At 45.3% G+C, this 13,867-nt stretch overlaps 1 protein-coding gene across 2 annotated transcripts in view; it reads right to left on the bottom strand.

Moving 5' to 3' along the window:
- The window catches only part of LOC131947024 (uncharacterized), a 24,061-nt gene extending 14,774 nt beyond the window's left edge, over nucleotides 1-9,287 (bottom strand). Inside the window, exon 1 of one of the 2 annotated variants that reach the window (XM_059308109.1) lies at nucleotides 8,808-9,287. The gene's annotated coding sequence lies outside the window, so the exon portion shown is untranslated. The remainder of the gene's footprint in view (nucleotides 1-8,807) is intronic. The other variant, XM_059308108.1, reaches the window with a different exon arrangement.
- Nucleotides 9,288-13,867: the final 4,580 nt, after the last annotated feature.

Genomic DNA, 13,867 nt, shown 5'->3' with positions numbered 1-13,867 from the left:
CAAATCTGATGTCAAAGTAATCCAAACCTCATGTCAAAGTAATCCAAATCTCATGCAAAAGTAAGACAAAATTCATGTCAATGTCAAACAGAAAAATACATGTTTGTGTTTGTGGTAAACACCCTGGGGTATCCATTACTATGACGTCACAAATTCCCCAGATTACTTCCCCTTTCAACACGGTCATCAATTTCCCGACACTCCGGCCTGAACGTGTGGGGTCGGTACATGGTGCGGGGGGAAGGGGGTGTGTGTAGGGGGGGGGGGGATAAGGTGGACGTGTGTAAGCGGTCTCAAAATGGTGTCGGTACATGGTGCGGGGGGGGGGGGTGTAGGGGGGGATAAGGTGGTGTGTGTAGGGGGGGGGGGGGGATAAGGTGGTGTGTAGGGGGGGGGGGATGGGGTGTGTGTAGGGGGGGGGATAAGGTGGACGTGTGTGTGTGTAGGAGGGGATAAGGTGGACGTGTGTAGGGGGGGATAAGGTGGACGTGTGTAGGGGGGGATAAGGTGGACGTGTGTAGGGGGGGGATAAGGTGGACGTGTGTAGGGGGGGATAAGGTGGACGTGTGTAAGCGGTCTCAAAATGGTGTCGGTACATGGTGCAGGGGGGAGGGGGTGTGTGTAGGGGGGGATAAGGTGGTGTGTGTGGGGGGGGGGAAGGGGGAGTACAGCGCGGTAAAATAATTAGCAGCCTTGCAGGTGAAAATATCAGTCGTTTGTTTGCTTAGGTTTGTACGAAATATGCTGGTTGGGTTGTTGGGTTTAGACAGACTGGTTGGGTTTAGACAGACTGGTTGGGTTTAGACAGACTGGTTGGGTTTAGACAGACTGGTTGGGTTTAGACAGACTGGTTGGGTTTAGACAGACTGGTTGGGTTTAGACAGACTGGTTGGGTTTAGACACATGGAATGGTGTTGTCTTAAACAGAGAATTGTTGATTAAGGACAATGAATGGTTATTTATGGACAGTGGCTGGTTAGGTAAGGACAGTGAATGGTTAGGTAAGGACAGTGAATGGTTAGGTAAGGACAGTGGCTGGTTAGGTAAGGACAGTGGCTGGTTAGGTAAGGACAGTAAATGGTTAGGTAAGGACAGTGAATGGTTAGGTAAGGACAGTGAATGGTTAGGTAAGGACAGTGAATGGTTAGGTAAGGACAGTGAATGGTTAGGTAAGGACAGTGAATGGTTAGGTAAGGACAGTGGCTGGTTAGGTAAGGACAGTAAATGGTTAGGTAAGGACAGTGAATGGTTAGGTAAGGACAGTGAATGGTTAGGTAAGGACAGTGGCTGGTTAGGTAAGGACAGTGGCTGGTTAGGTAAGGACAGTAAATGGTTAGGTAAGGACAGTGAATGGTTAGGTAAGGACAATGGCTGGTTAGGTAAGGACAGTGGCTGGTTAGGTAAGGACAGTGGCTGGTTAGGTAAGGACAGTGAATGGTTAGGTAAGGACAGTGAATGGTTAGGTAAGGACAGTGGATGGTTAGGTAAGGACAGTGGCTGGTTAGGTAAGGACAGTGAATGGTTAGGTAAGGACAGTGGATGGTTAGGTAAGGACAGTGAATGGTTAGGTAAGGACAGTGAATGGTTAGGTAAGGACAGTGGATGGTTAGGTAAGGACAGTGGCTGGTTAGGTAAGGACAGTGAATGTTAGGTAAGGACAGTGAATGGTTAGGTAAGCAGAGTGAATGGTTAGGTAAGGACAGTAAATGGTTAGGTAAGAACAGTAAAATGTTAGGTAAGGACAGTGAATGGTTAGGTAAGGACAGTGAATGGTTAGGTAAGCAGAGTGAATGGTTAGGTAAGGACAGTGAATGGTTAGGTAAGGACAGTGAATGGTTAGGTAAGCAGAGTGAATGGTTAGGTAAGCAGAGTGAATGGTTAGGTAAGGACAGTGGCTGGTTAGGTAAGGACAGTGGCTGGTTAGGTAAGGACAGCGAATGGTTAGGTAAGGACAGTGAATGGTTAGGTAAGGACAGTGAATGGTTAGGTAAGGACAGTGAATGGTTAGGTAAGCAGAGTGAATGGTTAGGTAAGGACAGTGGCTGGTTAGGTAAGGACAGTGAATGGTTAGGTAAGGACAGTAAATGGTTAGGTAAGGACAGTGAATGGTTAGGTAAGGACAGTGAATGGTTAGGTAAGGACAGTGAATGGTTAGGTAAGGACAGTGAATGGTTAGGTAAGGACAGTGAATGTTTAGGTAAGGACAGTGAATGGTTAGGTAAGGACAGTGAATGGTTAGGTAAGCAGAGTGAATGGTTAGGTAAGGACAGTGAATGGTTAGGTAAGGACAGTGAATGGTTAGGTAAGCAGAGTGAATGGTTAGGTAAGCAGAGTGAATGGTTAGGTAAGCAGAGTGAATGGTTAGGTAAGGACAGTGGCTGGTTACGTAAGGACAGTGGCTGGTTAGGTAAGGACAGCGAATGGTTAGGTAAGGACAGTGGCTGGTTAGGTAAGGACATTAAATGGTTAGGTAAGGACAGTGGCTGGTTAGGTAAGGACAGTGAATGGTTAGGTAAGGACAGTGAATGGTTAGGTAAGAACAGTGAATGGTTAGGTAAGGACAGTGAATGGTTAGGTAAGGACAGTGGCTAGTGTAACGTGTCTGATAAGACCAGTTCAAACTTTGGCCGTTACAAGACGGTTCGAGTCTCACATTCCTGGGATTTGCCAGGGATTTGTCAGGATTAGGATTAGCCGGGATTAGACAAGGGGCAGGCTTGTAAGAACGTTTCTGCAGATGACAGACATGACGAGACTCTTGGCGCTGTCTATTTCAATGTGTGGCGGTCAGCTATAAAGGGCTAGTCAACCAGTGGTCAGTAGAAGGGCTAGTCAACCAGTGGTCAGTAGAAGGGCTAGTCAACCAGTGGTCAGTAGAAGGGCTAGTCAACCAGTGGTCAGTAGAAGGGCTAGTCAACCAGTGGTCAGTAGAAGGGCTAGTCAACCAGTGGTCAGTAGAAGGGCTAGTCAACCAGTGGTCAGTAGAAGGGCTAGTCAACCAGTGGTCAGTAGAAGGGCTAGTCAACCAGTGGTCAGTAGAAGGGCTAGTCAACCAGTGGTCAGTAGAAGGGCTAGTCAACCAGTGGTCAGTAGAAGGGCTAGTCAACCAGTGGTCAGTAGAAGGGCTAGTCAACCAGTGGTCAGTGATGTGGGGCCAATGTGTGGGTGATGTGGGGCCAATGTGTGGGTGATGTGGGGCCAATGTGTGGGTGATGTGGGGCCAATGTGTGGGTGATGTGGGGCCAATGTGCGGGTGATGTGGGGCCAATGTGTGGGTAATGTGGGGCCAATGTGTGGGTGATGTGGGGCCAATGTGTGGGTGATGTGGGGCCAATGTGTGGGTGATGTGGGGCCAATGTGTGGGTGATGTGGGGCCAATGTGTGGGTGATGTGGGGCCAATGTATGGGTGATGTGGGGCCAATGTGTGGGTGATGTGGGGCCAATGTGTGGGTGATGTGGGGCCAATGTGTGGGTGATGTGGGGCCAATGTGTGGGTGATGTGGGGCCAATGTGTGGGTGATGTGGGGCCAATGTGTGGGTAATGTGGGGCCAATGTGTGGGTGATGTGGGGCCGCGCTTTTATTTATAGTGATATAAATAGTAGTGCATTAATATTTTTAAAGAAAGTATTTTTTTTTTTATATTTAAAGTAACCGCAGATTTATTATATTTTTTTTAAAAAAATTTATATTTAATAAAAATTGTATTATTTTCTTCTTTTTTGTGCATTAATAAAAGCTTGTAATTATAAACGTTTTTATGTATTTATTATTTCGACGTGATTCTCTTCTATTTTAAAAAGTTTAAATATGTAATAAATGGATTATAAATCATGTCTATATCCCCAGTTGCCACCCACGTAATGTTATATAAGAATATTCGAGAAAATTTTGGGGAGATCACTCCCGCTTTATTGCGGGATATGGACTTGCCGCGGCTGTCCGCAAAAAAAAAAGTGTGACCTTTTGTTATGTTGAATTGTGTCCCTTTGAAGAAAGTATATCAACGTTAGCTGACCGGAGTTGTGTTCCCTTGTGACAGTAACCTTGTGACAGTAACCTTGTGACAGTAACCTTGTGACATTATGACTACAGTAACCTTGTGACAGTATGACTACAGTAACCTTGTGACAGTATGACTACAGTAACCTTGTGACAGTAACCTAGTGACAGTATGACTACAGTAACCTTGTGACAGTAACCTTGTGACAGTATGACTACAGTAACCTTGTGACAGTAACCTAGTGATAGTATGACTGCAGTAACCTTGTGACAGTAACCTTGTGACAGTATGACTACAGTAACCTTGTGACAGTATGACTACAGTAACCTTGTGACAGTATGACTACAGTAACCTTGTGACAGTATGACTACAGTAACCTTGTGACAGTATGACTACAGTAACCTTGTGACAGTATGACTACAGTAACCTTGTGACAGTATGACTACAGTAACCTTGTGACAGTATGACTACAGTAACCTTGTGACAGTATGACTACAGTAACCTTGTGACAGTATGACTACAGTAACCTTGTGACAGTATGACTACAGTAACCTTGTGACAGTATGACTACAGTAACCTTGTGACAGTATGACTACAGTAACCTTGTGACAGTATGACTACAGTAACCTTGTGACAGTATGACTACAGTAACCTTGTGACAGTATGACTACAGTAACCTTGTGACAGTATGACTACAGTAACCTTGTGACAGTATGACTGCAGTAACCTTGTGACAGTATGACTACAGTAACCCTAACCCTAACCCTAACCCTAACCCTAACCCTGAGAGACAACCCTCTAGAACTTTCTCCACCCCCCCCCCACTACGTGTGCTAACATCAGTGACCTTGGCATTTCGTCCTGACCTTGACATGTTGGTCCTGTGTAAACCTATCACTAGTCGACTCGATGATTAATGACGTCATATCCGCGCGTGCAATATTTGAATAGACCAGTCAGGGTTCTATAGAGGCAGGGGCGTCGATACGGGGTTCATGGTTCTATAGAGGCAGGGGCGTCGATACGGGGAGGTCAGGGTTCTATAGAGGCAGGGGCGTCGATACGGGGTTCAGGGTTCTATAGAGGCAGGGGCGTCGATACGGGGTTCATGGTTCTATAGAGGCAGGGGCGTCGATACGGGGAGGTCAGGGTTCTATAGAGGCAGGGGCGTCGATACGGGGTTCAGGGTTCTATAGAGGCAGGGGCGTCGATACGGGGAGGTCTGGGTTCTATAGAGGCAGGGGCGTCGATACGGGGGGTCAGGGTTCTATAGAGGCAGGGGCGTCGATACGGGGAGGTCAGGGTTCTATAGAGGCAGGGGCGTCGATACGGGGTTCAGGGTTCTATAGAGGCAGGGGCGTCGATACGGGGAGGTCAGGGTTCTATAGAGGCAGGGGCGTCGATACGGGGAGGTCAGGGTTCTATAGAGGCAGGGGCGTCGATACGGGGTTCAGGGTTCTATAGAGGCAGGGGCGTCGATACGGGGTTCAGGGTTCTATAGAGGCAGGGGCGTCGATACGGGGGTTCAGGGTTCTATAGAGGCAGGGGCGTCGATACGGGGAGGTCAGGGTTCTATAGAGGCAGGGGCGTCGATACGGGGGTCAGGGTTCTATAGAGGCAGGGACGACGCTAGGAAATATATTCCCACGGGTCACCAGATTTAACATCACACATGTCACCAACATTTGAGTGTTTAGTGTGTATGTTGGGTGGCTGTTGGACACTGTTGTTTGTTGTTGTGTGAGGTTGTGTGAAGTGTTTTGGGTGTGTTTTGTAGGTTTTATGTGTGTTGTGCAGTGTTCCCTCTAAGCTTCGCGGTCGCGCAGCCGCGCAGTCGTTTTGAACCAGCCGCGCAGTCCTTTTGTAAATACATATCCCTGTATAAGACTTTTAGAACACCGCGCACAAAAAATACAATTAGCACACTAGCCTTTTTCTTCTTGTGGGTTGTATGATGTGATGTTGTGTGATGTGCTGTGATGTTGTGTGTTTTAAGATGTGTTGTGTTATGCTGTGTGTGGTGTTATGTGTTGAATTATATTGTGGTGTATGAATTGTTGTGATGTGTGATGTTGTGATGTGTTGTGTCTTGTGTTATGTTGTGTGATGTTGTGATGTGTTGTGTCTTGTGTTATGTTGTGTGATGTGTGATGTGTTGTGTCTTGTGTTATGTTGTGATGTGTTGTGTCTTGTGTTATGTTGTGTGATGTTGTGCTGTGTTGTGTCTTGTGTTATGTTGTGTGATGTTGTGTCTTGTGTTATGTTGTGTGATGTTGTGATGTGTTGTGTCTTGTGTTATGTTGTGTGATGTTGTGATGTGTTGTGTCTTGTGTTATGTTGTGTGATGTTGTGCTGTGTTGTGTCTTGTGTTATGTTGTGTGATGTTGTGTCTTGTGTTATGTTGTGTGATGTTGTGATGTGTTGTGTCTTGTGTTATGTTGTGTGATGTTGTGCTGTGTTGTGTCTTGTGTTATGTTGTGTGATGTGTCTTGTGTTATGTTGTGTGATGTTGTGATGTGTTGTGTCTTGTGTTATGTTGTGTGATGTTGTGCTGTGTTGTGTCTTGTGTTATGTTGTGTGATGTTGTGATGTGTTGTGTCTTGTGTTATGTTGTGTGATGTTGTGATGTGTTGTGTCTTGTGTTATGTTGTGTGATGTTGTGTCTTGTGTTATGTTGTGTGATGTTGTGTCTTGTGTTATGTTGTGTGATGTTGTGATGTGTTGTGTCTTGTGTTATGTTGTGTGATGTTGTGCTGTGTTGTGTCTTGTGTTATGTTGTGTGATGTTGTGCTGTGTTGTGTCTTGTGTTATGTTGTGTGATGTTGTGATGTGTTGTGTCTTGTGTGATGTTGTGATGTGTTGTGTCTTGTGTTATGTTGTGTGATGTTGTGATGTGTTGTGTGTGTTATGTTGTGTGATGTTGTGATGTGTTGTGTCTTGTGTTATGTTGTGTGATGTTGTGATGTGTTGTGTCTTGTGTTATGTTGTGTGATGTTGTGATGTGTTGTGTCTTGTGTTATGTTGTGTGATGTTGTGCTGTGTTGTGTCTTGTGTTATGTTGTGTGATGTTGTGTCTTGTGTTATGTTGTGTGATGTTGTGATGTGTTGTGTCTTGTGTTATGTTGTGTGATGTTGTGCTGTGTTGTGTCTTGTGTTATGTTGTGTGATGTTGTGCTGTGTTGTGTCTTGTGTTATGTTGTGTGATGTTGTGATGTGTTGTGTCTTGTGTGATGTTGTGATGTGTTGTGTCTTGTGTTATGTTGTGTGATGTTGTAATGTGTTGTGTATGTTATGTTGTGTGATGTTGTGATGTGTTGTGTCTTGTGTTATGTTGTGTGATGTTGTGATGTGTTGTGTCTTGTGTTATGTTGTGTGATGTTGTGATGTGTTGTGTCTTGTGTTATGTTGTGTGATGTTGTGTCTTGTGTTATGTTGTGTGATGTTGTGTCTTGTGTTATGTTGTGTGATGTGTGATGTGTTTGTGTCTTGTGTTATCTTGTGTGATGTTGTGTATTGAGTGACTACACAAACAGAGAGACACGGCAACCTGTATAAAGGTCAGAGATATTGTATAAGGCTACATGTCTCTATTGCCGAGTTACACATTGAAATATTTTCTTGCATAATGGAAGGGCACCTCTAGTCCAAAGTTACGTACAGTTTAGCTCCCCCCCCCCCACCTCTAGTCCAAAGTTACGTACAGTTTAGCTCCCCCCCCCCCCCCACCTCTAGTCCAAAGTTACGTACAGTTTAGCTCCCCCCCCACCTCTAGTCCAAACTTACGTACAGTTTAGCTCCCCCCCCCCACCTCTAGTCCAAAGTTACGCACAGTTTAGCTCCCCCCCCCACCTCTAGTCCAAAGTTACGCACAGTTTAGCTCCCCCCCCCCACCTCTAGTCCAAAGTTACGCACAGTTTAGCTCCCCCCCCCACCTCTAGTCCAAAGTTACGCACAGTTTAGCTCCCCCCCCACCTCTAGTCCAAACTTACGTACAGTTTAGCTCCCCCCCCCCCACCTCTAGTCCAAATTTACGTACAGTTTAGCTCCCCCCCCCACCTCTAGTCCAAAGTTACGCACAGTTTAGCTCCCCCCCCCCACCTCTAGTCCAAAGTTACGCACAGTTTAGCTCCCCCCCCCCCACCTCTAGTCCAAAGTTACGCACAGTTTAGCTCCCCCCCCACCTCTAGTCCAAACTTACGTACAGTTTAGCTCCCCCCCCCCACCTCTAGTCCAAATTTACGTACAGTTTAGCTCCCCCCTCCCCCACTTCTAACCTAACAATTTTTCATTGAAAAATTATTATTTGAGTCTCATCAATATTGGCCTGATTTGCGCCGACACTGACCCAAAACAACTTACATCCTGCTAGAAATAGACAACTTACATCCAGCTAGAAATAGACAACTTACATCCAGCTAGAAACAGACAACTTACATCCAGCTAGAAATGAACAACTTACATCCAGCTAGAAATAGACAACTTACATCCTGCCAGAAATAGACAACTTACACAGCTAGAAATAGACAACTTACATCCTGCAATAAATGGACAATGTAATATTGTAACAAGCTTCACATTCGACATGTTATATTATTATTACATAACACTAGATCTAGACTTCCTTGTTTACATGTTCAAGCAAAAAAATGTTAACAAAAGTGAAACCAGAAGTTTACAAAACTCTCACAGGACCTACACAAAGACCTACACAAAGACCTACACAAAGACCATCATAAAGACCTACACAAAGACCTACACAAAGACCTACACAAAGACCTACAACAGCGACACCCCCAGAACTCACCTACCTTTGTATAGCCGCTCCGCCAAACAATTAAACAATCAGCAATTAATTAGCCTTTGTCTCGGCCGCCGTTAATTAATCCCGGGCGTGTTCAAGGTACTTAAGCGCCCCGCTGAGACGGCAGTTGTCTTTCCTTGATGGTTTTTTTTTTTGTGCCAATGTTTACCTCCATAAACTGAAACCGCTAACGCCAAATTCGGAATTGAACCAATCCAACTGTCAACTGACAATTAGCTGCAGCTGAAAACATCACATAATAATCCAAGATGTGTGCCACGATATGAGCTACATACAAGGTTATGTTATGACGTCAGTGCATCTGCTCACCCCACAGGTGGTAGTCACGTGCATGAAAGAAACCCTACACAAGGACGTCAGATGTGTTGTTGTTTGGTGCGCTGTTCCCGTGTGTAGCCTAGAGGTCATGTTCACGTCTGATGAATGAGGTCAATTTCCCGCGCGAATGTCGGCGGTGGTGGAGCAGACGAGGAACAGACGTTCAACAAGTGACGGGCTGACGGCGGATTTCCCGTACAGAACTCCAGACAGTTACACAAGCTGCTACTGCTGTCGTCTAGCGACAATTGGGTAGTTCACTATGTACAAGATAGCGCTGTGGCCTGATTGCGCACCGTATAACTGGGCTCAAAACAATGCGCATGTGATTTGTTTTCATCGATCAATCAATGTCGTTAGCAGAGAATAATCGCATGTAGAATGTGGCATGTAGAATGTGGCATTTGGAATGTGGCATGTAGAATGTGGCATGTAGAATGTGGCATGTAGAATGTGGCATGAAAAATGTGGCATGTAGAATGTGGCATGAAAAATGTGGTATTGTAGAGCCTACAACATGTTTTCACAAAATATGACCATGGCACATACACATCCAATGGATCTAGGGATTTAGAAGATGGATATGGATACATCATGCGTTAGGGAATGGCACCAAGCTTTGCTAGACAACACGTATCACGGAATCCACAAACATCAAGAAAATATACGGGGACCCTAAACCTTGTGACGTAGCAAAAAAAAACATGTTGTAGGAATGAGTTAGATAAAATTAGAAAAACAAAGTAGCAAAGGACAGAAAAGCACGCGATGCTGTTGGAAATGGCCTATGCTGCACTGGGGGTTGTGGCGGGCAAAGAAGAAGTGTGTAGGGCCTACATGTAATTAGAATCACAAGAACAAAATCTACTCGTGTTTCAATTAGTTTTCTACACACAGACAGACACACATACAGACACAGACATGCAGACTCACACAGACATACAGACACCCACACACAGACCCACACACAGACCCACACACAGTGTTTCTTCCAGACTTTTTTCTCCGAGGAGCACTTGAAATTTTGGGTGGGGGGGTAGACTTTCTTCGAGGGGGGGGGGCGGACACTGTTAAAAGTATATATTTTATATATAAAATATATAAATTTCATTTCGTTCGGGGGGGGGGGGGGGGAATTTTCGGGGGGAGCGGCTTTGTCTAGTCTAGTCTAGTTTTTTCTCGTAAAAAGGCTTCTCGCGTATAGCAGTAATGAAGTCTCACATTAACAGATTGGAGTCTGGGTCATGTAAGTTTTGTGACCGTATCTTACAGGTAAATGTGACACACACAAGCACACACACACACACACACACACACATACAAGCACACACACACACACACACACACACATACAACATCACAAATCTATTTAAAGGCCGCTGAATGAAAGACCCGTGTCACGTGATTTAAGCTGAAAATTAAAGGCCGTCAAAATTAAAATAGGCCTACTGGCCTCGTGTGCTTTAAACTGGATCAACACGTGTAAGATCTTTGAAAGTGTAATGGATCACAAAATGTTTTAGAAAGTGTAATGGATCACAAAATGTTAAAGATCTTTGAAAGTGTAATAGATCACAAAATGTTAAAGATCTTTGAAAGTTTAATGGATCACAAAATGTTAAAGATCTTTGAAAGTGTAATGGATCACAAAATGTTAAAGATCGTAGAAAGTGTAATGGATCACAAAACGTTAAAGATCTTTGAAAGTGTAATGGATCACAAAATGTTTTAGAAAGTGTAATGGATCACAAAATGTTAAATATCTTAGAAAGTGTAATTGATCACAAAATGTTAAAGATCTTAGAAAGTGTAATGGATCACAAAATGTTAAAGATCGTAGAAAGTGTAATGGATCACAAAATGTTAAAGATCTTAGAAAGTGTAATGGATCAAATAAATTTAAAGATCTTAGAAAGTGTAATGATCACAAAATGTTAAAGATCTTAGAAAGTGTAATGGATCAAATAAATTTAAAGCACTTAGAAAGTGTAATGATCACAAAATGTTAAAGATCTTAGAAAGTGTAATGGATCACAAAACGTTAAAGATCTTAGAAAGTGTAATGGATCACAAAACGTTAAAGAGCCTTTTCTTGGGTACTGTGCCAGAACTAGCCTCTGTTAAACTTTCACCGTGTGAAAATCTTTACCATGTTGATATTTTTCTAGTGACTACTTACAACTGTTACCGTAGAAAGCACCAAGAGGTCTTATATTACGTACAAACACACGCACACACACGCACGCACACACACATGCACACACATGCACACACACGTCATAGAACCAAGTTCTATTTTTACATTTCAGGTAAACACACAGGTAGGTTAATTAAGGTGGGTGGTGTGGGGGTTGGTGGGGATGGGGCGGGGGGATAGTAGCCGCGGTTGTTGTGAAATGGTGTAGTGTGTGTTATGGGGCAGTTCGTGAAATATGTGGGGGGGGGGGGGTAGGGTGGGGGTGGAGGTGTGGGGTCGGGAATATGAAGTGAAAACTTGTAAACAAACATGTGTGTGAGAGATCGATCTGTCGGGAGATTTGAGTACCTTATTGAGGCGAAAAAAAAAATGATTGATTACAGTTGGATAGATCGAATGTGGTGATCGGGGTGTCGGTACAGAATGTGGTGATCGGGTGGTGATCGGGTGGTGATCGGGTGGTGATCGGGTGGTGATCGAATGTGGTGATCGGGGTGTCGGTATAGAATGTGTGGGGTCAGGAGGTCGCTGTGTTCATAGGTTCGACGGTATCAGGTGTCGTGACGGGTGGGTCACGTGACGGGTGGGTCACGTGACGGGTGGGTCACGTGACGGGTGGGTCACGTGACGGGTGGGTCAGGTGACGGGTGGGTCAGGTGACGGGTGGGTCACGTGACGGGTGGGTCAGGTGACGGGTGGGTCACGTGACGGGTGGGTCACGTGACGGGTGGGTCACGTGACGGGTGGGTCACGTGACGGGTGGGTCAGGTGACGGGTGGGTCACGTGACGGGTGGGTCACGTGACGGGTGGGTCAGGTGACGGGTGGGTCACGTGATGAGTGGGTCAGGTGACGGGTGGGTCACGTGATGAGTGGGTCACGTGATGAGTGGGTCACGTGATGAGTGGGTCAGGTGATGGGTGGGTCACGTGATGAGTGGGTCAGGTGACGGGTGGGTCACGTGACGGGTGGGTCAGGTGACGGGTGGGTCAGGTGATGGGTGGGTCACGTGATGAGTGGGTCAGGTGACGGGTGGGTCACGTGATGGGTGGGTCACGTGATTAGTGGGTCACGTGATGGGTGGGTCACGTGACGGGTGGGTCAGGTGACGGGTGGGTCACGTGACGGGTGGGTCACGTGATGAGTGGGTCAGGTGACGGGTGGGTCACGTGACGGGTGGGTCACGTGACGGGTGGGTCAGGTGACGGGTGGGTCACGTGATGAGTGGGTCAGGTGACGGGTGGGTCACGTGATGAGTGGGTCACGTGATGAGTGGGTCACGTGATGAGTGGGTCAGGTGACGAGTGGGTCAGGTGACGGGTGGGTCACGTGACGGGTGGGTCAGCAGACGGGTGGGTCAGGTGACTCGGTGCCAGATGGAATACAAACATTTCCACTCGGTCAGTTCTGACAGGACTGAACCAATCAACGTGTTGTTCTATATGGCACGTGGTGACAGTAGATGGCAGTATGTGACAGTAGGTGACAGTGGGTGACAGTCAGTTCTGTCAGCCAGGCTTACGATGTGACACTTGTTACCCTGTCAGAATATTCTAGAAGTTCCCGACCCAAGACACCAGTTAAGGTGTTGATTCACACACCTGGTGAGTTGAGGTCTCTCAAACTGCGTCATTGTCATTTTTATCGTCATCGTTATCATTATCGACATGTACATTGACAGTGTCCGTGTCACTGACAGCGACAATGACAGTGTCAGCGTCAGTCACAAAACCGCCCGTGTGACGGCATCAGTCCAACCAGGTATGTCACCGGTGTGTGGAGCCTAGCGCAGGTATTTTAATGGGGCCGTGTACCTGGACAGACTGCCGTGGTTTGATTGGTTCTTCTTTGTGTCTAATCTCCGGACTGTACGGGGGGGGGGGTGGGTACATTGTCGCCAGGTCTTACCATACGTCACATAGAAATCTAGAAGTTTCTGTCCCGAGGTTTGAGAGGACTGGCGTGTCACACCCCCCCCCCCCCCTTGTGTCTTGTGACAGGGTGATTGTAGGAAAGAAAGTCACAGGAAAAAAGTCACAGGTAAAAAGTCACAGGAAAAAAGTCACAGGAAAAAAGTCACAGGAAAAAAGTCACAGGAAAAAAGTCACAGGAAAAAAGTCACAGGTAAAAAGTCACAGGAAAAAAGTCACAGGAAAAAAGTCACAGGAAAAAAGTCACAGGAAAAAAGTCACAGGAAAAAAAACAGGAAAAAAGTCACAGGAAAAAAAAACAGGAAAAAATGTTACAAACGTATATTTGCATGGGATTTGTTACTACTTTTATCTATTAAATATTCAGAAAGTGCAAATCAAATTAAGATTAATTAAATTAATGTAATGTGCGTAGGTCGTATAGGTATAGTAATATTTAAAACAAACTTTAAAAATATATAATATGAAGTATGTATGTTTTTATTCCGTTAAACATATAATATATACTATAATTTAATATAAGGTTCCAAACTTCTCGGTTTTCATCGTGTTTTTTTTAAAATACTAACTTTAAATTTTAAATAAATGGCATAAAGA

Source organism: Physella acuta, unplaced genomic scaffold (genome assembly GCF_028476545.2).
Source record: "Physella acuta isolate Inbredline_101_S28 unplaced genomic scaffold, ASM2847654v3 ptg000579l, whole genome shotgun sequence".
NCBI classification, from domain to species: domain Eukaryota; kingdom Metazoa; phylum Mollusca; class Gastropoda; family Physidae; genus Physella; species Physella acuta.
The sequence above is the reverse complement of the archived record's forward strand: the minus strand, read 5'-3'. Positions and strand labels throughout refer to the sequence as shown.